The sequence below is a fragment of the Leucoraja erinacea genome, unplaced genomic scaffold (assembly GCF_028641065.1).
Source record: "Leucoraja erinacea ecotype New England unplaced genomic scaffold, Leri_hhj_1 Leri_94S, whole genome shotgun sequence".
NCBI classification, from domain to species: Eukaryota; Metazoa; Chordata; class Chondrichthyes; order Rajiformes; family Rajidae; genus Leucoraja; species Leucoraja erinaceus.
The window spans coordinates 263,919-287,500 of NW_026576894.1; the positions used below are offsets into that span (position 1 = coordinate 263,919).

The 23,582-nt window shown below is 44.4% G+C and overlaps 1 protein-coding gene across 1 annotated transcript in view; it reads right to left on the bottom strand.

Moving 5' to 3' along the window:
• Positions 1-18,950: 18,950 nt before the first annotated feature.
• The window catches only part of LOC129695122 (zinc finger protein 239-like), a 20,658-nt gene continuing 16,026 nt past the window's right edge, over positions 18,951-23,582 (bottom strand). Inside the window, exon 2 of the mRNA XM_055631874.1 lies at positions 18,951-23,582. This exon is cut by the window's right edge and continues 982 nt beyond it. The gene's annotated coding sequence lies outside the window, so the exon portion shown is untranslated.

Below are 23,582 nucleotides of genomic sequence, written 5' to 3' on the forward strand. Positions count from 1 at the left end.
AAAATCTGCAGGCCAGGCAGTATCTGTGAAAAGAATAGTAGTTAACTCCAAGGTACACAAAATGCTGGAGAAACTCAGTGGGTGCAGCAGCATCTATGGAGCGAAGGAAATAGGCGACGTTTGTGAGGGAGGAGCGACCGTTGGTGAGGGAGGAGCGACCTTCGTGTGGTGAGTTAAAAAAACCCAACGCGGGGCTTGTTTCAACCAAAGATCCCAGAGGAGCAAGATAGACCACTCCTCCGAAATCCAATGGACTGGCGTGTAGTACGTGACGGAACGCCACGGCCGCCATTTTTAATGCCACCCGCTGTTATCCAAAGCAAAGATTATAGAGCTCCGCTATAATCTTTGATCCAAAGCAAAGATCCTCGAGTATCTTAGAGGATCCTAAGTCAGCATGGATATACGAAAGGTAAATCATGTCTGACGAATCTTATAGAATTTTTCGAGGATGTAACTAGTAGCGTGGATAGGGGAGAACCAGTGGATGTGGTGTATCCGGACTTCCAGAAGGCTTTCGACAAGGTCCCACATAAGAGATTAGTATACAAACTTAAAATACACGGCATTGGGGGTTCAGTATTGATGTGGATAGAGAACTGGCTGGCAAACAGGAAGCAAAGAGTAGGAGTAAACGGGTCCTTTTCACAATGGCAGGCAGTGACTAGTGGGGTACCGCAAGGCTCAGTGCTGGGACCCCAGCTATTTACAATATATATTAATGATCTGGATGAGGGAATTGAAGGCAATATCTCCAAGTTTGTGGATAACACTAAGCTGGGGGGCAGTGTTAGCTGTGAGGAGGATGCTGGGAGACTGCAAGGTGACTTGGATAGGCTGGGTGATCTTCTAATGTCTGGGTGTCCAGACATTAGAAGATCTCCAAAGACCTTGGCACATCAACCAGAAACAAGTAGAATAACTGTAGAGGGAGAAACAGCAGCAGGCGAGAATATTCTACATTCACCTCAAAATATCAAACACTGGATGGACAGGGCCTGGAAAAATAACTCTAGGCCCAATGTTTCAAGGCAAAAGCAAAGGCAAAGGCAAATTTATTTGTATAGCACCATTCGTGCAAACAGCAATTCAAGGTGCTTTACAGGAAAGAAAAAATAAAATAGTCAATAATTAAAAATTGCACAATAAGCAATACGACAAATGTATGAATAATAAAACAAAGTCAATGAAACAATAAAACAATTTTTAAAAAGCACATAAAAGGGTTAAAATTAGACGGTTAAGATTACCTGCATGTCGGGTTATAGAAATGCTATAGTAAACAACAGTGTTTTTAGGCCTGATTTAAATGCGCTTACAGTCTGTGCACACCTCAGGTGTTCAGGGAGCTTGTTCCACAGGTGTGGAGCATAAAAACCGAATGCTGCTTCAGCCTTTTTAGTTCTGACCCTGGGAACACAGAGTAAACCTGTCCCTGAAGACCTGAGGAGTCTTGGCGCCTCATATACAACCAGTAGGTCAGAGATGTATTTTGGACCTAGACCATTCAGTGCCTTGTAGGTCAGTAACAGAATTTTAAAATCTATCCTCTTACACACAGGGAGCCAGTGCAAAGATTTAAGGACAGGTGTAATGTGGTCCATTTTCTTGGTGTTGGTCAAGACTCTGGCAGCGGCATTTTGGATAAGCTGCAGTTGTTTAATTGATTTTTTATTGAGACCTGTAAAGATGCCATTACAATAATCTAACCTACTAAAAATGTATGCATGAACATGTTTTTCAGTGTCTTCTTTGGACCGAAATCCCTTGATTCTTGCAATATTTTTTAGATGGTAATAGGCAGATCTGGTAATGGTCTTTATATGGCTGTTAAAATCCAAATCCGAGTCCATAACTACTCCAAGGTTTCTGGCTTTGTCTGTGGTTTTCAGTGAAATTGAGTCGAGTTGAGCACTCACCTCTAGCCTTGTTTTTTTGGGACCAAAGACAATAATTTATTTCTTATTTGCATTGAGCTGGAGGAAGTTCTGGTTCATCCACTCATTGATATGTTTGACACACTGGCTCAGTGAGTGTAGGGGACTATGGTCATGTGGTGACACTGCGATATATAGTTGTGTATCATCGGCATAAGTGTGGTAGGATATGTTAAAATGCTCTATGATCTCAGCTAGGGGGAGCATATAAATGTTGAACAAAATGGGTCCAAGAATGGAGCCCTGAGGAACCCCACATGTGAGTTTTGTACGTTCGGATTCAAAATTACCAAGGGAAACAAAATAATCCCGATCTTTCAAGTAAGATTTGAACCAGTCCAGCACAGAACCAGAGTCCCACCCACTTCTCCAGTCTGTCAAGCAGTATGTTGTGGCCCACCGTATCAAAAGCAGCACTGAGATCTAGAAGTACCAAAACTGAAGCTTTTGATGCATCACTGTTTAGATGTATGTCGTTTAGGACCTTAGTGAGTGCAGTCTCGGTGCTGTGATGTGGCCGAAATCCCGACTGGAAAACATTAAAAATATTGTTTTGGGTCATAAAGCAGTAAATTTGTTGGTAAACTACCCTTTCAATAATCTTTACCAAAAATGCTAAATTAGATATGGGCCTGTAGTTGCTCATAGCTGAGGCATCCAAATTAGGCTTCTTCAATAGGGGCTTGATCAAGGTCAGTTTATCGTCACATGTACCAATTAAGTGTAGCGCTTCTTTGCCCTCTACATGAGCTGCGCCCCAGGTTCGTAAACTTTAATTCCCTTATAGGTGTTAGTCAACCCTTAATTTAAGTATTTATGCACTCTTTTAATTTGGACAATAGAGCACCTTTAATTTCAATATTAAATGGTATACCTTACTGTAGAAACAGTTAAAATAAATCAACTGACAACTATGTTCCAATGAACTACCTTCACATTTATTCTATTAATTAAAATAAATGATATGTTGGTCAGGGAAATACAAAATAAAATATCAATAACCAAAAATATAGTGTTTTACTGGTGTTTCTCACACAGATATTCAAAAAAACAACACTCAATAAATCAATCTTTTATAGTACCTTTAAGTATTAATTACTGTGTGGGCCCACACACTCACTCACACAAGCCGGCAACATTAAAAACAAAACAAGAATAACCCCACGTTGCAGGCCTGGTCGAAGCTGGAGAGCATCGCGGCAAAATACATTTGAAGCCGACAAGTGCACAGTGCAGAAGCTCACAAGATGGCGGGGAGTTGGCTGACCAGAGAGGACCCCATGTGGCAGAAATCTTCCTTCTCCCTCATTGTCTCCAGGGCTCAGCTAACCGCTGCTCTTACTTTCCCCGTAATCACAAAGTCCAAACAGCGACAGTCTTTAATCCACACCTCCGAGCTGAAGGGGTAGCAGTTAGCCTAGGACTTCTTCTGTCTTCTTCTGGACTTCTTCTCTCTCTCTCCTGGACTTCGATTACCCACAATTCCCAGCTGCCCCCAAACCAATCACCACACAGGAAAATTTAACTCATTAACAACAAATCAAAATGCAGAACATATTCACAGCAAAACATATATAAATTTCTTAATAAGAAAAACTAATATAAAGTTACACAGGGCTACATAAGGTCCAGTGAAATTCAAATTTGTCTGCAGTAGTGAATCCTACAGGGTCGAAGAATACATTGACTATTGTCATAATCAAACTGGCACAGCAACATGCCAGCTATATCAAAGACAACACTTCACACAAACAGTGAACTCCCTGACCGAGCTGCTCAATGCTATACTTTTTATTATGGGCATCCTGCCTGACCTGCTGAGTTACTCCAGCACTATGTGAAATGTCACCTATCCATGTTCTCCACAGATGCTGCCTGACCCGCTGAGTTACTCCAGCACTCTGTGAAACGTCACCTATCCATGTTCTCCACAGATGCTGCCTGACCCGCTGAGTTACTCCAGCATTTTGTCTTTGGAGCAATAGTATGCAAATATCTTTACAAATCTCTACAACAGTCTGTCCAGTCCAAAGCTCAATGGATGACCACTCCACACATCACACACATTCCTTTCACCTGAAAGTCCTTCACAAGAACTCATAATAAACAAGCTTTGATTAGGGTAGTTAACATTAACCAGTTCACACTAGTGGTTAACAACAAGTTCACTTCTTCTTCTATATAGTGTTTTTTGGTGGTTGTCAAACAACTGTTTTGGTGCATTACCGCCACCAACTGGCATGGAGTGTGGATCAAACAACACCATTACATACTCTAATATCCTATATCCTTCCGAACAAATTGGTTACCCTAAGAAAAAGCAACAGGATTTGATAGCACTTATTTGAACTCCCTTGCAAAATATCTACCAAATCAAATTGTACTCCTTCTTTTCTGAACTGCTCACTCATCCGTTCTCTCTCCTCCTCATACCTCTCACAATGTACAATGACATGCTCTATCGTTTCCTCTTGCCCACAGTATTCACATCTGCCTGTATTATGCTTGCCCATTACAAAAAGTGTACTGTTCAGACCAGTGTGTCCAAATCTAATTCTTGAAATCACTGTCTCCTCTTCTCTGTTCTTTCCTGCACATCTCATCTCTCGCACTTTCCTCTGGACTCTGTAGAACCACCGTCCTTTCCGCACTTCCTCCCATTGCTTTTGCCATCTTTCCTTCAGTCTTTGCTTAATAATGTCTTTGATTTCAGTTTTACCTATGTTAATACTTAAATCAATCTTACTTCTTTTTGTTACCTCTTTTGCTACCTTATCTGCCATTTTGTTTCCACTAATGCCAATGTGTGCTGGTACCCATAAAAATATGACTGTAAGCCCCATCATTTGAATTCTGAATAGTGTTTGTAGTATTTCTATCAAAATGTCTGGTCTACTGTCTGAATGACTGTGCTGTAAACTCTTTATTGCTAAACTTGAATCTGAACAAATAACTGTCCGTAAAGGCCTAGTATCCTCGACCCACTGTACTGCTAACAATATTGCAATCATTTCACCTGTGTATACTGAGATCTCATTATTGATCCCCTTCCCTACTTTGATGTGAAATTCTGGTACAATAAATGCTACTCCTACTTTATCTACTGAATCTTTTGATGCATCTGTATAAATTTGGACAAAACTGTAGTATCTGTCAATGTATTCCTGTATGATGACTGAATTATACATATGCTGTTTATCCTTGTTTTTCTGATCTAATATTGTAAAGTCTACTGTTGCATCTGGAAGTATCCAAGGTGGAATTGAAGGTAATGGAACCGTTGGAAACACATTTAATTGGGCTATGCTGATTTGTATTGCTCTCTGGGTCACTGTCCATCCAAAACTTTTTGTTTCCCTTCTCTCCTTTTCCCAGCATGGTTTGACAGTAACTTGTGCTGGGTGTTCTTGACTGTGGCCCTGTAGGTTAATCCAGTAATTCAATGAAAGCTGTATCCTTCTCATCTCTAGAGGCATCTCCCCCATTTCAACCTGTAATGCTGCTGTTGGAGTTGTTTTTATTGCACCTGTACATATTCTCAATGTCTGGTATTGAATGTTGTCTATTTTCTTAAGAGAAGTACTTGATGCAGACCCATACACCACACAACCATAATCTAACACAGATCTAATTAACCCAGTGTATATAGCCTTCAAAGCTGTTCTATCTGCCCCCCAATCACATCCAACTAAACACCTCATTATATTAAGTATCTTCTTACATTTGTCCACTACTTTCTGAATATGAACCATCCATGTAATCCTCTCATCAAACCATAAACCTAAAAATGTATAGTATTTTACTCTCTCCAATTCCTGGTTATATAATTTTAGTTTTACCTCACTATCAATTTTCTTCCTAGTAAAAAAACATTATCTTTGTCTTTTCCACAGAAAATTTGAATCCCCATTTATATGACCACTCTTGTACCTTTATTATAGCCCTCTGTAGTTTCTGCACAATAAACTTCACATTTCTCCCCCTTTTCCAGATTGCCCCATCATCCGCAAACAGTGAAACTCCCATTTCATTTACAATTTCTTCATATACATCATTCATCATTACTAAAAATAGTAAAGGACTTATTATGCTCCCTTGAGGTGTTCCATTTTCAATATCTAATGTTCCTGAGTATTGATTTCCAACTCGTACTTGTATTGACCTCCCAAATAAAAAATCCTTAATCCATTTAAATATACGACCTTTAATCCCCAATTTACCTAGTTTCACTAATAACCCTTCTCCCCACATCATATCATATGCATTCTCAATATCAAAAAATACAGCTACTACACTTTCTCTGTTAATTTGTGAATGGTTTATTAAAAACATCGTTAGTGTCTTCCTCATATCGTATTAACTGTATATTCTCTGCTATAGTATTTTCTTTTCCTTTACTTCCTTCTTCACTAACATTGTCTGAACTGTGAATTTTAGCAAAAGATTTAGCCAACATCTCTGCTTTCTCTTCATCTTTCACTGCTGTAATTTCACCGTCAGTTAGGATTGGATATTTGTATTCTCTTTTAATTCCTTTCATTCTCCTTATCATTCCCCAAACTTGACCTACTTTTGTCTCCCTTCCCACTGAGTTACAAAATGTCCTCCAAAATTCCCTCTTTGCATTTTTTATTACTCTTCTTACACTTGCTTGCAACCTTTTGTATTCAATAAGATTCTGAAAATTGTGATTTCTTTTCAAAATTTTAAAAGCTTTATTTCGACACTTAATTGCTTTGTCACACTCCTTAGTCCACCATGGTACACTCTTCTTGTTGTGCTTACCTCCTTTATTTTTAATGGACTTCGTTGCTGCCTCTAAAATGGCTTCACAAACAGAAATATTTAAATTATCCACATCTTCATAAATATCAATTTTCTCCATTTTTTGATCACTAATAATCTTAAACTTCTCCCAATCAGCACCACTAAAAGACCACTTCTGTATTCTCTCTGTATTATACTCCTCTAAACTCACTCCTACTACTATTTCTATCGGGTAGTGGTCACTTCCTACCGTTGTTCTTCAAATTACTTCCCATGAACAAACACCTGCCAATGAGTCTGACACTAGTGTGAGGTCTATGGCTGATTCTGACCCTGTTCTGATGTTGATTCGTGTCCCACTTCCATCATTAAGACACACAAGGTTTTTATTCTCCATTAAATCCTCAATCACCATCCCATTTTCATCATTAGAATCATCCCACAACGTGCTATGAGCATTAAAATCTCCACAACATATAACTTTCCCCCCTAAATACCCAGCAAGTTCGTCCATCAACTCCATTGAAAGCCTTTTACACGGATTATAAAAATTAACAATTTTAACCTTACCTTCTCTTGTCCAAATTTCAACCACTAAATATTCTAATTCTGTTCCTTTCACCAACAATCTATAATGTATTCCTTGCCTTATAAATATTATACACACCCCTCCACTCCCCTCCCCCCTATCTCTATGGATATTATCATAACCTTTGATGACAAAGTCTAATGAAGGCTTAAGCCAGGTTTCTTGAATACATATGACTTCTGTTTTCTTCTTTAACTCTTTAATGAATCCTTTAAACTCTTGTCCATTTGCTATTATGCTCCTTGCATTCCATTGTAATATAATCACTTTGACCTATCACCAGAACCTTCCTGCCTTCCACCTGCTTCAGGCTTTTTATTGATACTCTCCCATGATACTTCTTTTAAACCCAAAAACTTCTCTGCTCCCTTAACAATGATTTTTATTTTTTCTGTGTTTAACCTGATCAGTACAGTTGATTACATATGTAATTAAAACAATAAGCTTATCAGCTGTCAGTTCTGTGTGAGTTTTGACTGCTTGACTTTCCTCTAATCTCAAAACTGGATGATTCTCTCTCCCAATTATATCCACTCTTCCCCTTTGTCCTTGCACCTTTTTCACTGCCTCTGAGTAGCTTATGTTACTTACTGTTTTCACTTGCTGAATCTCCACCGCCCTCTTCCTGACTTCACATCCCCCATACGTTACCCTGTGCGGTCCTCCGCAATTGCAGCATTTATCCTGCATATTTTCTCTGCACTCTTCAAATCTATGCTCTCCTCCACACTTGGGACACCTCTGCTTCCCCTTACACACCGCTGCTATATGTCCATACCTTTGGCATTTATAACATCGGAGCGGTGGAGGGATATAAGGCCTCACTGGAAAGCTTATGCATCCGATTCTCACTTTTTCTGGTAGTTCAGACTGCTGAAACTCCAGAAGCACAGACAAGCTCTCTACCCTCTTACCCTCCACTGTCCTTAACAATCTCTTAACTACACTCACCTGGCCACCAAAAATACTCCTTTTGAGTTTCTCCAGGTCTTCATCTACAGGAATACCTGTTATTAATCCCCTTGTCACTCTACTCTCACCCAGAGTCTTTCTTTCACTGACCATCTTCTTGCAAACACTTTCAATCTTCAGAGCCTTGTTTTTCTGCTCCTCCGTTTTACATATTATTAACAAGTTCCTGTCTCTCAAAATCTTAGCTGTTTCCACCTCTCCTACCTTCTTCTTTAGCTCCCTGGATAAAGCTATCGGACTTAAATTGACATGCTCATCTTCCTTTCTGAATTTCAGTATTATTTTAACCTCCTTCCTTTCAACCTTTTTCCGAACCGTTCTCCTATCCTCCTCTGAACTGTTCCCTTCAAAACTCCTTTTGCTGCTTTGGCTGAGCTCGTTTTGCCTGACTCCTCCTTCTCCTTGATTCCTCCCTGATCTCTGACTAGACACTGACGTCCAGTCACCAAAAGCCCCATCATCTTTGTCTTCGTCATCCTCTAATCCTACCTGAGTTGCCATTTGATCCAGTCACAAACCAGTTTATGCCAACCGCCAACTCCTAGACCCCCTCTCCCTTCCACACGGGAGCTCCCCTCACCCAGCCGCTCTCGCCCGGGCCAAAACCCGAACCCTTCCCTATCCAGAGTGGACTCGTTGGGTGCAATGGCCTATTTCTGCTCCTGTCACCTATCACTCCTGTCAGCCCAACGAGTTCACATTAACTTTCCTCAACCAAGTACAATGTGGATTCACTTTAAATTCCTCGCTGTCTTCTTAATCATAACAATTAATCATCAAGTGAAAACCAGTCTTCATAAATGAGTGCCCCAATTAAAACACAATTGGACAGCTATCCAGGAGACAAATTCATTCTTGCTACTGCCTTCATGAAGTAAACAGAACCACACCCAGAAATCAGTCTGAAGGCTCCCAACCCAAAATCCCACCTGTCCATGTTCTCCACAGATGCTGCCTGACCCGGAGTTACTCCAGCACTTTGTGTCTTGTTTTGTAAACCAGCACCTCCAGTTCAGATTCAGATTCAATTTTAATTGTCATTGTCAGTGTACAGTACAGAGACAACGAAATGCATTTCCTTGATTTTCATCCCAAATCTTCCCTGGTTTCAGGGCTTTTACTAAGAATGTCATCTGGACAATGGGTGCATTATGAGGAAAGGAAAAGGGTGACAGAGCAATAAAGAACCATTTTGCAGTAAAGAGCACAACATCTAATTTGTAGACAGTGCTCCCAATGTGCTGCGAATTCACATAACAGGTCGCTCCAATTTGTGGTCAACACTCCCACCGTGTGGTTTAAGAAAGAATTGCAGATGCTGGAAAAATCGAAGGTAGACTGGAGTAACTCAGCTGGAGTAACTCAGCGGGTGAGGCAGCATCTATGTAGAGAAGGAATAGAAACATAGAAAATAGGTGCAGGAGTAGGCCATTCGGCCCTTTGAGCCTGCACCGCCATTCAATATGATCATGGCTGATTATCCAACTCAGTATCCTGTACCTGCCTTCTCTCCATACCCCCTGATCCCTTCAGCCACAAGGGCCGCATCTAACTCCCTCTTAAATATAGCCAATGAACTGGCCTCAACTACCTTCTGTGGCAGAGAGTTCCAGAGATTCACCACTCTCTGTGTGAAAAATATTTTTCTCATCTCGCCCTAAAAGATTTTACCCTGATCCTTAAACTGTGACCCTTTGTTCTGGACTTCCCCAACATCAGGAACAATATTCCTGCATCTAGCCTGTCCAACCCCTTAAGAAGATGGGGAGTAAGAGCAGAGCTGCGGGATATAGAGGAGACCATGATAATAGTGGTGGAAAAACTCAGCAGCTCAGGCGCCATCTCTGTAGGAAAAGGATGGGTGATATTTTCGGTAGGAATCCTTTTATTTTCCATTCCAAAATCACGTGTTTCTCCAGAGATGCTGCCTGGCCCACTGAGTTACTCCAGCAATGTATCTATCTTTGGTATAAACCAGCATCTACAGGTCTTTGTTTCTACATTTACATCAGCCAGATTCAATTTCAGTTTTGATAAGGTTAGGGTGTCATCACTTTAGTAATGATACATCCTTTTATTCTGGGACTGTGCCCTCTGGTCCGAGACTCTCCTACTAGTGGAAACATCCTTTTAGTTTGTAGATTCAGCACAGAATCAGCACAATTCCAGTTGCACCAGAAAAAATAATCATTAAAAACCCTGGACACTTCAAATGACAACAATTAAAAGGAAAGGTCAGCAGAATTAATCAAAGAAGCAAACACAATTCAGGAGAAAGCGATAGTGTTCTCACCGACCTCATGCCCTGGAGATATAGATCCACATCAGACACAAGGGGAGGATCCCTGTCTTTACGCTGAGCTCTGCTCCCAATGACAGCCCAGGACCACTGCTCCCAATGACAGCCCAGGACCACTGCTCCCATCCACAGCCCAGGACCACTACTCCCATCAACAGCCCAGGACCACTGCTCCCATCCACAGCCCAGGACCACTGCTCCCATCCACAGCCCAGGACCACTGCTCCCATCCACAGCCCAGGACCACTGCTCCCATCCACAGCCCAGGACCACTGCTCCCATCCCCAGCCCAGGACCACTGCTCCCATCCACAGCCCAGGACCACTGCTCCCATCCACAGCCCAGGACCACTGCTCCCATCCACAGCCCAGGAACACTGCTCCCATCAACCGCCCAGGGCCACTGCACCCATCCACAGCCCAGGACCACTGACACCCGCTATAATCAACACCCTATCGATCTCTGCCTCAAATATATTCACTGACTTGTGGCCTCCACCGCCGTGTGTGGCAATGAATCCCACAGATTCACCACCCTCTGGCTAAAGAGATTCCTCCTCATCTCCTTTCTAAAGGAAGGTCCTTTAATTCTGAGGCTGTGCCCGCTGGTCTTAGACTCACCCACAAGTGGAAACATCCTCTCGACATCCACTCTATCCGGGCCTTTCACTGTTCAATGAGAACCCCCCCCCCCCCCCCCCCCCCCCCCCCCCCCCCAATCCCTCTCAATGTTCTAAACTCCATTCATTCCAGGGATCGTTCTTGTAAACTCTTTTGTCTTGCTGATGTTGAGGGATGGATTGTTATCCTGACAATAGGTGCAGGAGTAGGCCATTCGTCCCTTCAGGACAGAAGGTTCTCAATGTCTTTCCCATATTCTATCTCATCTTTGCTGCTCATGTGACTGAAATAGTGTTCTAACCAGTGGGTGGACGTCTGGATCCCATTGGCCTGAGACCTGGCCACAAGTTGTGGGTGGCAAAGTCATGACCCCGAGGGACATTGGTGTCAAGGGTCACAGTGGAGGGAATGTTCTGACCAATTCTAACATCTGAGAAGTGAATAGTGATGATTTGTTAATTCATCGTGGCTGAAGCAGGTGGGCTCACTTCTGACTATACTTTACTGTGGATTTAAACAGGAAAAGTCAACTTTCTTTATTAACAATGAATAACCTAGAGAAAGGAGAATGTTGCCCCTGGAAGTTCATAGAGTCACACAGCATGGAAACAGCCCAGCATGGAAACAGGCCCTTCCTTTGGCCTAACTTGCCCACCCCGACTAACATGCCCCATCTACACTAGTCCCACCCCGACCTACATGCCCCATCTACACTAATCCCACCCCGACCAACATGCCCCATCTACACTAGTCCCACCCTGGCCAACATGCCCCACCTACACTAGTCCCACCCTGGCCAACATGCCCCATCTGCACTAGTCCCACTCCAACCAACATGCCCATCTACACTAGTCCCACCCCGACCAACATGCCCCATCTACACTAAGTAAGTTTTATTTATATAGCACGTTTTAAGTCAACTCGCATTGACCCCAAAGTGCTTTACATAAATTAAATAATGTTCCATTTCAAACCATAGAAATAGGTTAAAAAAAAATGAATAGAATGGACACAACACATTATAAAGTTCAACACAAACTTCCCCTCACAGCAGAATCAAAACATTTCCACTGTGTGGAAAGGCACCAGAAAGTTAAGTCCTCTTCCTCTGTGAAACACCCGAGGTCGGGGCCTATTTGTGGCCGTGCAGCCAGTCCGATGAATTTCAGGGCCCTCTTGCCGTGAAGATGGAACATCGTCGTCGGGTGAAACATTCCTCAATGACTTGGAAAAGTCTGGAGCGACTGCCTCCTCCCCGGAGACCAGAGACCGGGGCACTCATAGTCCTCAGGCCGTGCCGGTTGGAGCTCCGACCCCGGCAAACTCGATCCCTGGCTCCGCGGCGCTCCAAATCCAGCGCCGCCCGCGGCCGGACGCCCGCAGCCACAGCTCTGCGATGTTGGGAGTCGGCGGCGAAAGCGCTCCGGAGCTTACCGCGCGGCGACCCGGTAGGCATCGCCCGCTCCGTGTTGGTATCCCAGCGCTGCGCCACCGCCGCCGAAGCTGTCGTCCCAGCTGGTCCCGACAGGAAACGCCGCTCCAGTTTCGATGGTAGGCCGCGAGGACGGGGCGAAGAAGCAGCTTGGAGGGATGCTGCCACTCTGACCAGGTAGAGGACTAAGAAATAAAGTTTCCCCCTTCCCCACCCCCCACATAGAAGACCTCCACTAACATTTTTTAACAGGACTTAAAATAAAATAAAATAAAAAAAGGTGTAGAGACGGACTGCGGGCAGGCTGCCATAAACAGACGGCGCCCACTCCCGCACATCCGCCATAATCCCACCCCGACCAACATGCCTCATCTAAACTAGTCCCACCCCGACCAACATGCCCCATCTACGCTAGTCCCACCCCGACTAACATGCCCCATCTAATCCCATACCAACCAACATGCCCCATCTACACTAGTCCCACCCGATCAACATGCCCCATCTACATTAGTCCCACCTACCCGCGTTTGGCCCATATCCATCCAAACCTGTCCTATCCATTGTCTCTTAAACGTTGTTGTGATAGTCCCAGCCTCAACTACCTCCTCCGGCAGCTCATTCCATACACCCACTACCCTCTGTGTGGAAAAATTGCCCCCCTCAGATTGACATTATTAATGTGAACCATTTGTGCACATCTCTGCTGGTGTGAGTAATAAATGAAATGATAGATAGCAAAAATACACAGTGGTGCAGCGGTAGAGTTGCTGCCTCACAGGGCCAGAGACCCGGGTTCCATCCTGAATACAGGTGCTGTCTGTACGGAGTTTGCACGTTCTCCCCATGACCTGCATAGGTTTTCTCCGGGTGCTCCGGTTTCCTTCCGTATTCCAAAGACCTGCTGGTTTGTAGGTTAATTGGCTTCTGTAAAATTGTCCCTAATGTGTGTAGGATGGAGCTAGTGCACGGGGTGATCACTAGTCGGCGATGACTCGTTGGGCCAAAGGGCCTGTTTCCGCGCAGTATCTCTAAAATCTAAACAATACCCGGTGACTTGGCCTCCACCACACTCTGTGGCAATGAATTCCACAGATTCACCACCCTCCGGCTAAAGAAATTCCTCATCTACTTTCATGGGTGGGAAAGGCAGAGAGGGTGAGGGGCCAGACACAGGCATGTGGGACTAGCTTCGATAGGCATGGCTGTGTGTTTCTGTGCTGTGGGACTGACGGGGCTCAACAGGGTAGTAGTTTGATGCTTCAGCCGGCAGCAACCCAGGAGAACTGTGTTCCAATGCTTCATTAGTTTGTTGTTCTGCACATCGATCGGGAGGTGATGAAATCTCCCGTTTACACACAGCCGCCAGAGCAAACAGTGTACATACGGTGATGACAAACACAATAAATGCAATATCCAGTGCAGAACAGTGCAAGGTTATGTTGCAGAAAGCCTGGGGTAGCATGGACGAGAGGGGCCGAAGGGCCTGTCAGTGGGCAAGGTGACCACCGACGCTGTCAGTGTGGAGTTTGCACGCTTACTCCTCCGTGGTGGACCGGGTGCGGGACGGGGCAGGGGAGACGAGCTCAGCCGTCCAAGCCTCAATCCAAGCTCAGCCTTCCTCCCGCGCATCCTAGCCCCGACGGGCCGAGTGCCGTCGCCTTCCTCCCCGGACAACAACCTAGGGGAAAAACACAGACAAAACCTCTTCCAACCCCCCGAATCCCTCAGGGAATGCCCTGTCCTGTCTTTGAAATCAAGCCGTCACAATTGTGCACGATCAGTCAGCATTATCCTTTTTATAATATATAGACGAAAGCTGATCAAGTTCAAGTTGGAATTTATTGTCACATCCACCAATTAAGGTACAGTGATATTTGACTTACCGCACAGCCACAAAAAGCAACAAGACACACAGCCACATAAAATAAAATCTAACATAAAAATCCACCACAGCAGAATCCACATTCCTCACTGTGATGGAAGCTAATAAAGTTCAATCATATTCCCCTTTTGTTCACCCGTGATCGGGGCTGTTGAACCCTCCGCAGTCGCCGCTCGCTGCCAACACACTACATAAAAGTCCCTTTAAACTTCCATGATCCATAGACATCCTCATGAAGAAGGCCTATGCTTGGACAGCTATCCAGCCAGAAGATGCGAAAGCATCGCGGGACTTGGCGATATGTCTTAGATTATGAAAGAAATTACTACCATCTTAGACCACATGCAAGAAATGAATGTTGTTAGCAATATGAAAATGATCACTCTAAAACTGCCCTATAGACTTAGAGAAAAGATAAAGCTGGTCTGTTAGAGGAAATTGAGAATGGAGAGGCCATGCTTCCTGATCTGGGGAACTTCATAGAAAAGGAAGTACGGTTCATGTCAAATTTACGCTATGGGAGTGTTCAAGATCCTAAACCAATCACTTAAACAAAAGAGCAGGACCTAAGGGAAGTAGTTTTGTTTCCGCTGTAAATACCTGCAGAAACGAAACGGCAAAAGGAAGAAGATACATCTACTGTTAAGCCAAGACGGTTCTGCTCGTCATCCAGCGAGAAGAAGACAGAGGAATTACAAAGAGATGGCCCACGAGGGAAGGGAAGGGGGGCCTGTCGATGACTAGTCAGCTCGGACCTTGCATCCAATCCCAAGAATGGAGCCATATTCTTGACAGGGCAAAGGAGTGCTCGTAATAGGAACACTTCTCCATCCGTTTCTCACCACAAATGTCTGACCTGCTGAGTTCTACCGGCACTTTGGAGGGGAATGGACAGGTGACGTGTCGGGTCTGGACCGTTCTTTGGACTGATGGAGTCGGGGGAGAAAGCTGGAAAAAAGAGATGGGGTTGGGACAGATTCCAGGACTTGATTAGAAGGGGGCAGTTTCCTTAATTTGGAGAATTCAATGTTCATGTCATTGGGCTGTAAGCTATGAGGTGCTGTTCCTCCAGATTGCGTGTCACCTCACTCTGGCAATGTAGGAGGCCCAGGACAGAAACATCAGTGTGGGAGTGGGAAGGGGAGTTAAAATGGTTGGCAACCGGGAGATCCAGCAGGCCTTGGAGGACTGAGCACACGTGTAGGGTGAAATACACGCCTAGTCCTGATACAATAGACATTAAACAAGAGACAATAGGTGCAGGAGTAGGCCATTTGGCCCTTGAACCATCACCACCATTCAATGTGATCATGGCTGATCATTCACAATCAGTAACCCGTTCCTGCCTTCTCCCCATATCTCCTGACTCTGCTATCTTTAAGACCCCTATCTGGCTCTCGCTTGAAAGTATCCAGAGAACCGGCCTCCACCGCCCTCTGAGGCAGAGAATTCCACAGACTCACAACTCACTGTGTTAAAAAATGTTTCCTCATCTCCGTTCTAAATGGCTTCCCCCTTATTCTTAAACTGTGGCCCCTGGTTCTGGACTCCCCCAACACCGGGAACATGTTTCCTGCCTTTAGCTTGTCCAAACCCTTAATAATCCTATGTTTAAAAAAGATATCCTCTCATCCTTCTAAACTCCAGAGTGTACAAGCCCAGCCATTCCATTCTCTCAGCATATGACTTCCGCCATCCCGGGAATTAAAATTGTGAATCTATGCTGCACTCCCTCAATAGCAAGAATGTCCTTCCTCAAATTTGGAGACCAAAACTGTACACAATACTCCAGGTGTAGTCTCACTCGGGCCCTATACAACTGCAGAAGAACCTCTTTGCTCCGATACTCAAATGCTCGTTATGAAGACCAACATGCCATTCACTTTCTTCACTGCCTGCTGTACCTGCATGCTTACTTTCAGTCACTGATGAACAAGGACCCCCAGATCCCGTTGTACTTCCGCATTTGCCAACTTGACATTTAGATAATAAACTGCCTTCCTGTTTCTGCTACCAAAGTGGATAACCTCACATTTATCCACATTAAACTGCATCTGCCATGCATCTGCCCACGCACCCGACCAGTCCAAGTCGCCCTGCATTGTCATAGCATCCTCCTCACAGTTCACACTGCCACCCAGCATTGTGTCATCTGCAAATTTGCTAATGTTACTTTTAAATCTCTACACTGATGTATATTGTAAATAGCTGCGGTCCCAGCACCGAGCCTTGTGGCACCCCACTAGTCACTGCCTGCCATTCTAAAAGGGACCCATTAATCCATACTCTTTGTTTCCTGTCTGCCAACCAATTTTCTATCCATGTCAGAACTCTACCCCCAATACCCTATGCCCTACTTTTGCCCACTAATCTCCCATGTGGAACCTTATCAAATGCTTTCTGAAAGTCCAGGTACATTACATCCACTGGCTCTCCCTTGTCCATTTTCCTAGTTACATCCTCAAAAAGTTCCAGAAGATTAGTCAAGCGTGATTTCCCCTTCGTAAATCCATGCTGACTCGGACCGATCCTGTTACTGCTATCCAACTGTGCGGCTATTTCATCTTTTGTAATTGACTCCAGGATCTTCCCCACCACCGATGTGAGGCTAACTGGTCTATAATTCCCCGTTTTCTCTCTCCCACCTTTCTTAAAAAGTGGGATACATTAGCTACCATCCAATCCACAGAAACTGATCCTGAGTTTATAGAAAATTGGAAAATGCTCACCAATGTGTCCACAATTTCTGGAGCGACTTCCTTACGTACCCTGGGTTGCAGACCGTCAGGCCCTGGGGATTGATCAGCCTGCAGTCCCATCAGTCTATCCAACACCATTTCCTGCCTAATGTGGATTTCCTTCAGTTCCTCCATCACCCCAGATCCTCTGGCCACTCGTACATCAGGAAGATTGTTTGTGTCCTCCTTAGTGAAGACAGATCCAAAGTACCTGTTCAACTCATCTGCCATTTTCTTGTTCCCCATAATAAATTCACCTTTTTCCATCTTCAACAGTCCAACTTTGGTCTCAACTAATGTGTTCCTCTTCACATACCTAAAGAAGGACCAGCAGATGCTGGTTTACAAAGAGAGACGCAATCTCCTGGAGTAACTTGCACATCTGGAGAGCATGGGCAGGCAACATTCTAGGTCAGGACCCTTCTTCAGACTGCTTGGTGTGGGGGGTGGAGAAAGTTGGAAAGGAGAGGTGGGAGTGGTCGCCTTAGATTCCCTTCCCTCTACAGATGCAGCCTGACCCACTGAGTTCCTCCACCGCTTTAGAGGGAATGGACAGACAACGTTTTGAGTCAGGACCCTTCTTCAGACTGATTGGAGAGGGTGGGGGGAGGAAGCTGGAAAAGAGAGATGGGGGCTGGACAAAGCCTGGCAAGTGACAGGTGGATACAAAATGCTGGAGTAACTCAGCGGGACAGGCAGCATCTCTAGAGAGAAGGAATGGGTGACGTTTCAGGTTGAGACCCTTCTTCAGAAGTGATAGGTGGATATAGGTGAGGGAGACACAAGAAACTGCAGATGCTGGAATCTTGCATAGAACACAATTTAGTTAGATGCACAGAATCTCTTGCCCAGAGTGGGGGAATCGAGGACCAGATGACATGGGTTCAAGGTGAAGGGGAAAAGATTTAAAAGGAAACTGAGGGGTAACTTTTTCACACAGAGGGTGGTGGGAGTATGGAACAAACTGTCAGAGGAGGTAGTTGAGGCTGTGACTACCCCAAGAAACAGTAGGACAGTTGCATGGATAGGACAAGTTTGGAGGAATATGGGCCAAACACATGCAGTTGGGACTAGTGTAGCTAGAACATGTTGGTCGGTGTGGGCAAGTTGGGCCGAAGGGCTTGTTTCCACAATATGACTAACACAAAGTACTGGAGTAACTCAGCGGGTCAGGTAGCATCTGTGGAGAACATGTATAGGTGACATTCACAGAGTGCTGGAGTAACTCAGTGGGACAGGCAGCATCTCTGGAGAGAAGGAATGGGTGACACTGAAGATGGGTCTCAACCCTGAAACGTTACCCATTCCTTCCAGCATTTTGTGTCTACCTAAACAGCACCTATCCACGTGGCAGTGTGCCAGCAAGCTGGAGGAGCGGGCAAAGGCCTTGCCGCAGAGCGGGCAGGTGAAGGGGCACTGGCTGGTGTGGACTCGCCGGTGCTCCAGCAGGTGGTCAAGCCGGGTGATACCCTTGTTTAAGAGGGAACTGCAGATGCTGGAGAATCAAAGGGCCCTTCCTCAGCCCCCCTGCTGTCTCCTCCCATCCCCCAGCCTTCTGGCTACTCCTCCTTTTCCCTTTCTTGTCCCCACCCACCCCCGCCCCCGATCAGTCTGAAGAAGGGTTTCGGCCCGAAACGTTGCCTATTTCCTTCGCTCCATAGATGCTGCTGCACCCGCTGAGTTTCTCCAGCTTTTTTGTGTAACCACCGGGTGATACCCTTGCCGCACTCAGTGCACACAAAGGGTCTCTCTCTGGTGTGTATCCGCAGGTGCTCCCGCAGCCCCCTTGCTCACGTCACAGTGGCAGCAGCCGGTTCGCCGGTGCTGCCGCAACGCCCGCGAGCTGTCAAACTCCACACCACAGTACGGGCAGTCGTAGGGCTGGCCACTGGTGCGCACGCGCTGGTGAGACAGGGCACGAGAGGCCACACACCGGGCTGGGGACAGGACGGTCGCCGGCGTGCACCCGCTGGTGGGACAGCAGCTCGTAGGAGCTGGTGAAGCCCTTGCAGCATTGGGCACAGGTGTAGGGATGCTCGCGGGTGTGGATGCGCTGGTGGTTCAGCAGATGGGTGGAGCGGGTGAAGCCCTTGCCGCACTGGGCGCAGGTGTAGGGGCGCTCGCGGGTGTGGGTGCGCTGGTGGTTCAGCAGATGGGTGGAGCGGGTGAAGCCCTTGTCGCATTGGGCGCAGGTGTAGGGGTGAGGAAATATTATATAATAAAAACCGCTTGGACAGTGACTTTTATATAAGCTAGGTAATTTGCAGAAGAAAAGCTTATAGTTTTCCTGAACTGAAATGAAGTGCAAACAGACATATACACACAGGCAAAGATGAGTCAAAACATGGAGGCCTGAACCTGAACCTGCTTAGCTTAGGTTTATTGCTGAGGCACTGGAGGAAATTGTATTTGATATGACTTTCTGTTGAAGAATAGATAACTGAAAAGGGGTCTCTTCTTAGGCCAGAGGTCGTGTATTCTTTCCATTGTGGACATTCTTGAGCTGTGAGGTTTGTGCTGAGTGTGAGATAATAGGCCCTGTAGTTAGCCTTGGCTATGTTGAATTGGGATGGATGTGAGGGGAGTACTGGACTGACTGACTGAAGGACGTTTAAATTGAGTGAATAGTTGTTTAAGTTAATTAAGTAAGAAATTAGCTTTTTGTGAGCCTTTGCATATTTCAGATAAATTAAAATGAGGCGATTCATCCTGCTATGCATCCTGATGCTACTACAGATGGAGGGAAATGGAGGCTAAATTTGACGATGTGTCCCGGGACAAACAAGCAGAGTCTTTCACCTCTGCAAAAGAGATGTGGTACCGTGCAATGGCCCAGATGCCTTTGTATCCTGGGATGTCACCGAGATTGACTATTGCAATGGGATACAGCGTCAGCCCGATTGGCAGGTAGACTTAGATCACCAACACCTATGGGAATTACCCTGTTGGTCTCTGGAGTGCAAATTTGACTTTTTCTGCAGACGGTATTCTTTGGAAGACAACTCGGCAAAGGAACATTTGTATGATGGACTATGCTATCGAGAAGCATTAGAGGTCTACCATTGTTTACAGGAGAAAGAACATGAGAAAAACATGGGAAACATGGGCATTGGAAGAAACAGACTCTAACATGTTTATATAAGCCCATAAATAACTATTTGGTAAAGGACAAATTGTGTGTTACCTTGCTACTATCAGAAATACGTCTGTTCTCTTTACAGGATAGATATGCCTTATACTATCTGTTGGCACATGAGGGAGACACATGTGCTATTGTGAAAGACAGATGTTTGATGGGAATTCAGGGCAAAACAGTAACATCACAAACATCAAAATGGCATTATTATCCTGCTCGATGGGATACAGGAGGGTATTGAATGGGGAGACTGGGGATTTGGGGGATTTTATAATTGGATCATTAGTACTACTTTGGTTCTGTCTTCACTAAGGAAGACATAAATAATCTTCCGGAAATAGCATGAGACCGGGGGTCAAATGAGATGGAGGAACTGAGTAAAATCCAGGTTAGCCGGGAAGTGGTGTTGGGTAAATTGAATGGATCAAAGGCCAAAAAAATCCCCAGGGCCAGTTAAGCTGCATCGCAGAGTACTTAAGGAAGTAGGCATGCAGGTGCAGCAGGCAGTGAAGAAAGTGAATGGTATGTTAGCATTCATAGCAAAAGGATTTGAGTATAGGAGCAGGGAGGTTCTATTGCAGTTGTACAAGGTCTTGGTGAGACCACACCTGGAGTATTGCGTGCAGTTTTGGTCTCCTAATCTGCGGAAAGACATTCTTGCCATAGAGGGAGTACAGAGTAGGATCACCAGACTGATTCCTGGGATGTCAGGACTTTGATATGAAGGGGTTAGACAGGCTAGATGCAGGAAGATTGTTCCCGATGTTGGGGAAGTCCAGAACAAGGGATCACATTTTAAGGATAAGGGGGAAATCTTTTAGGACCGAGATGAGAAAAACATTTTTCACACAGAGAGTGGTGAATCTCTGGAATTCTCTGCCACAGAAGGTAGTTGAGGCCAGTTCATTGACTATATTTAAGATGGAGTTAGACGTGGCCCTTGTGGCTAAAGGAATCAGGGGGTATGGAGAGAAGGCAGGTACAGGAGACTGAGTTGGATGATCAGCCATGATCATTTTGAATGGCGGTGCAGGCTCGAAGGGCTGAATGGTCCACTCCTGCACCTATTTTCTATGTTTCTATATATGCAGCAATAGTGGTTTTGTGTTTGTTCGTGGGAATTGCTTTTGTTAAATGTATTATTTCTAGACTAATGACAGCCTTGGGTAATGTGGAAACTGGTGAGAAGATATTAGTGCACCATCTAGAAGAAGACATTCCAATGTTATACGATGAGGTAGTTGAATGGATGGTAAATGTGATGAAGACGAATTTTAGTTAAAAATATAAGAAGATATTAAATTGACTTCTGGGCTAGCTTACAGTTTATATTTAGTCTCAAATTAGGCTTGCCTTAGGTTGTGGGTGTGTGAGATAATAAATCCTATAACATTGTCTCCCAAGTGACAGGCAGAGGAGAAGCTATAGAGATAGCTGGTTAAATCTTCACAGTGAGATGCCATAAACCAAATGACCAATGTTTATGGGGGAGGGGGTGATAGAGGAAGAGAGACATAGGTGGTCACATCTTTGAAGCAAGAGGCAATAAACCAGATGGCCTATGTTTATGAGGGACCAAGTGACAAAGAAGATATACAATGTTTTTAGTATATCTTGTACCATGTAAACAAAAGCTTTGATGTGATGCAATCTGTGGAAACCTTTTCCTGTACCTCTGACATGATTAATGTCTGTGGAAGGTGTTAAGGGGACAAAAAACCCTATTTAAGGCAATGTAATTCTGTTGTTCAGAGAAGGTGGCTGAGGACAGTCAAGTGTCTGTGTTGGTCACTTGACTGGAGTTCTCCCTCCCTTCCATCGGCCGATGTTAAGTAAAGTTTTGAACTGGTCTACCAAACAGTTTGTGTGGTGTCTGTTTATTAAGAAGCGAACCTGGTTTAGTTGTTATAAAAGTAACTTTTTCAAATGCGCAGGTTGACAAAGAATTATTAGAAGATTAATGTATTAGAATGAATAAAATGGAGATAGACCAGTGGTATGGAACCCAGAATAGCTGAGCACCCTAAGGGCTAGGGTGTGAAGCACAGCAGAGAGGTAGAGAACAGCATTAGTGTCAACAAGCCAGCCTGCTGACCTACATGGTCCAGGTTTTGGGGGCTATAAAGCATCTTAACGTTAGGTATAAACTTGGTAGACTAATAAGCCACTGCTGATGAATCCTTGTCGTGTTATTATCCTATTAGTGGCCATAAATGACCAGAGTGGGAGGAAATATTATATAAATAGAACCGCTTGGATAGTGACTTTTATATAAGCTAGGTAATTTGCAAAAGAAAAGCTTATAGTTTTCCTGAACTGAAATAAAGTGCAAACAGACATATACACACAGGCAAAGATGAATCAAAACATGGAGGCCTGAACCTGAATCTGCTTAGCTTAGGTTTATTGCTGAGGCACTGGAGGAAATTGTATTTGATATGACTTTGTGCTGAATAGATAACTGAAAAGGGGCCTCTTCTTAGGCCAGAGGTCAGTTGTTCTTTCCTTTGTGGACATTCTTGAGCTGTGAGGTTTGGGCTGAGTGTGAGATAATAGGCCCTGTAGTTAGCCTTGGCTATGTTGAATTAAGATGGATGTGAGGGGAGTAGTTGTAAAAGACCTTGTAGAAAGATTGGAAATACAGCTTCCAAAGATAGCAGGAAAAGGGGAGGCTGTAAGTTAAGCTGTATGAAGTATGTAAGTTAAGTGAATGAAGCTGTATCCTGGAATCAAACACTAATTAACTAAATTGACAGATTTACGACCCATGTATGCTTGGTTGGGATGCGAATGGTTTTGAACTTAGAAACTGTAATTCAGCAAACTTATATAATTAATGTTTTAAAGACATAGGTAAAAGTATTTAAAACTGTGAAATTATAGTAACACCAATTATGAAATGTATTGTCTTAGTAGAAAGGTACACTTTAGACATAGAAATTGTTTAGATTTATAGAAATATATTTTCTCTTGGTATAGAGTGTGTATGACTTGTGCGATCATTGTGTTATATACGTATCTTGTATTTTGAGGAATGGTCTTTGATAAGAGCCTACTGGGGTTTTGCTGTGTTGAAATATAATAAGCAAAGTTATAAAGTTATTAGACAGGCAAACAAAGGCTGTAATGAGGCCAGGGAAGGGGGATCATGTGACTGATGTTGTAAATCACCAGAAGGACTCAGATGATTGGTTACTAGCTTGTCATACC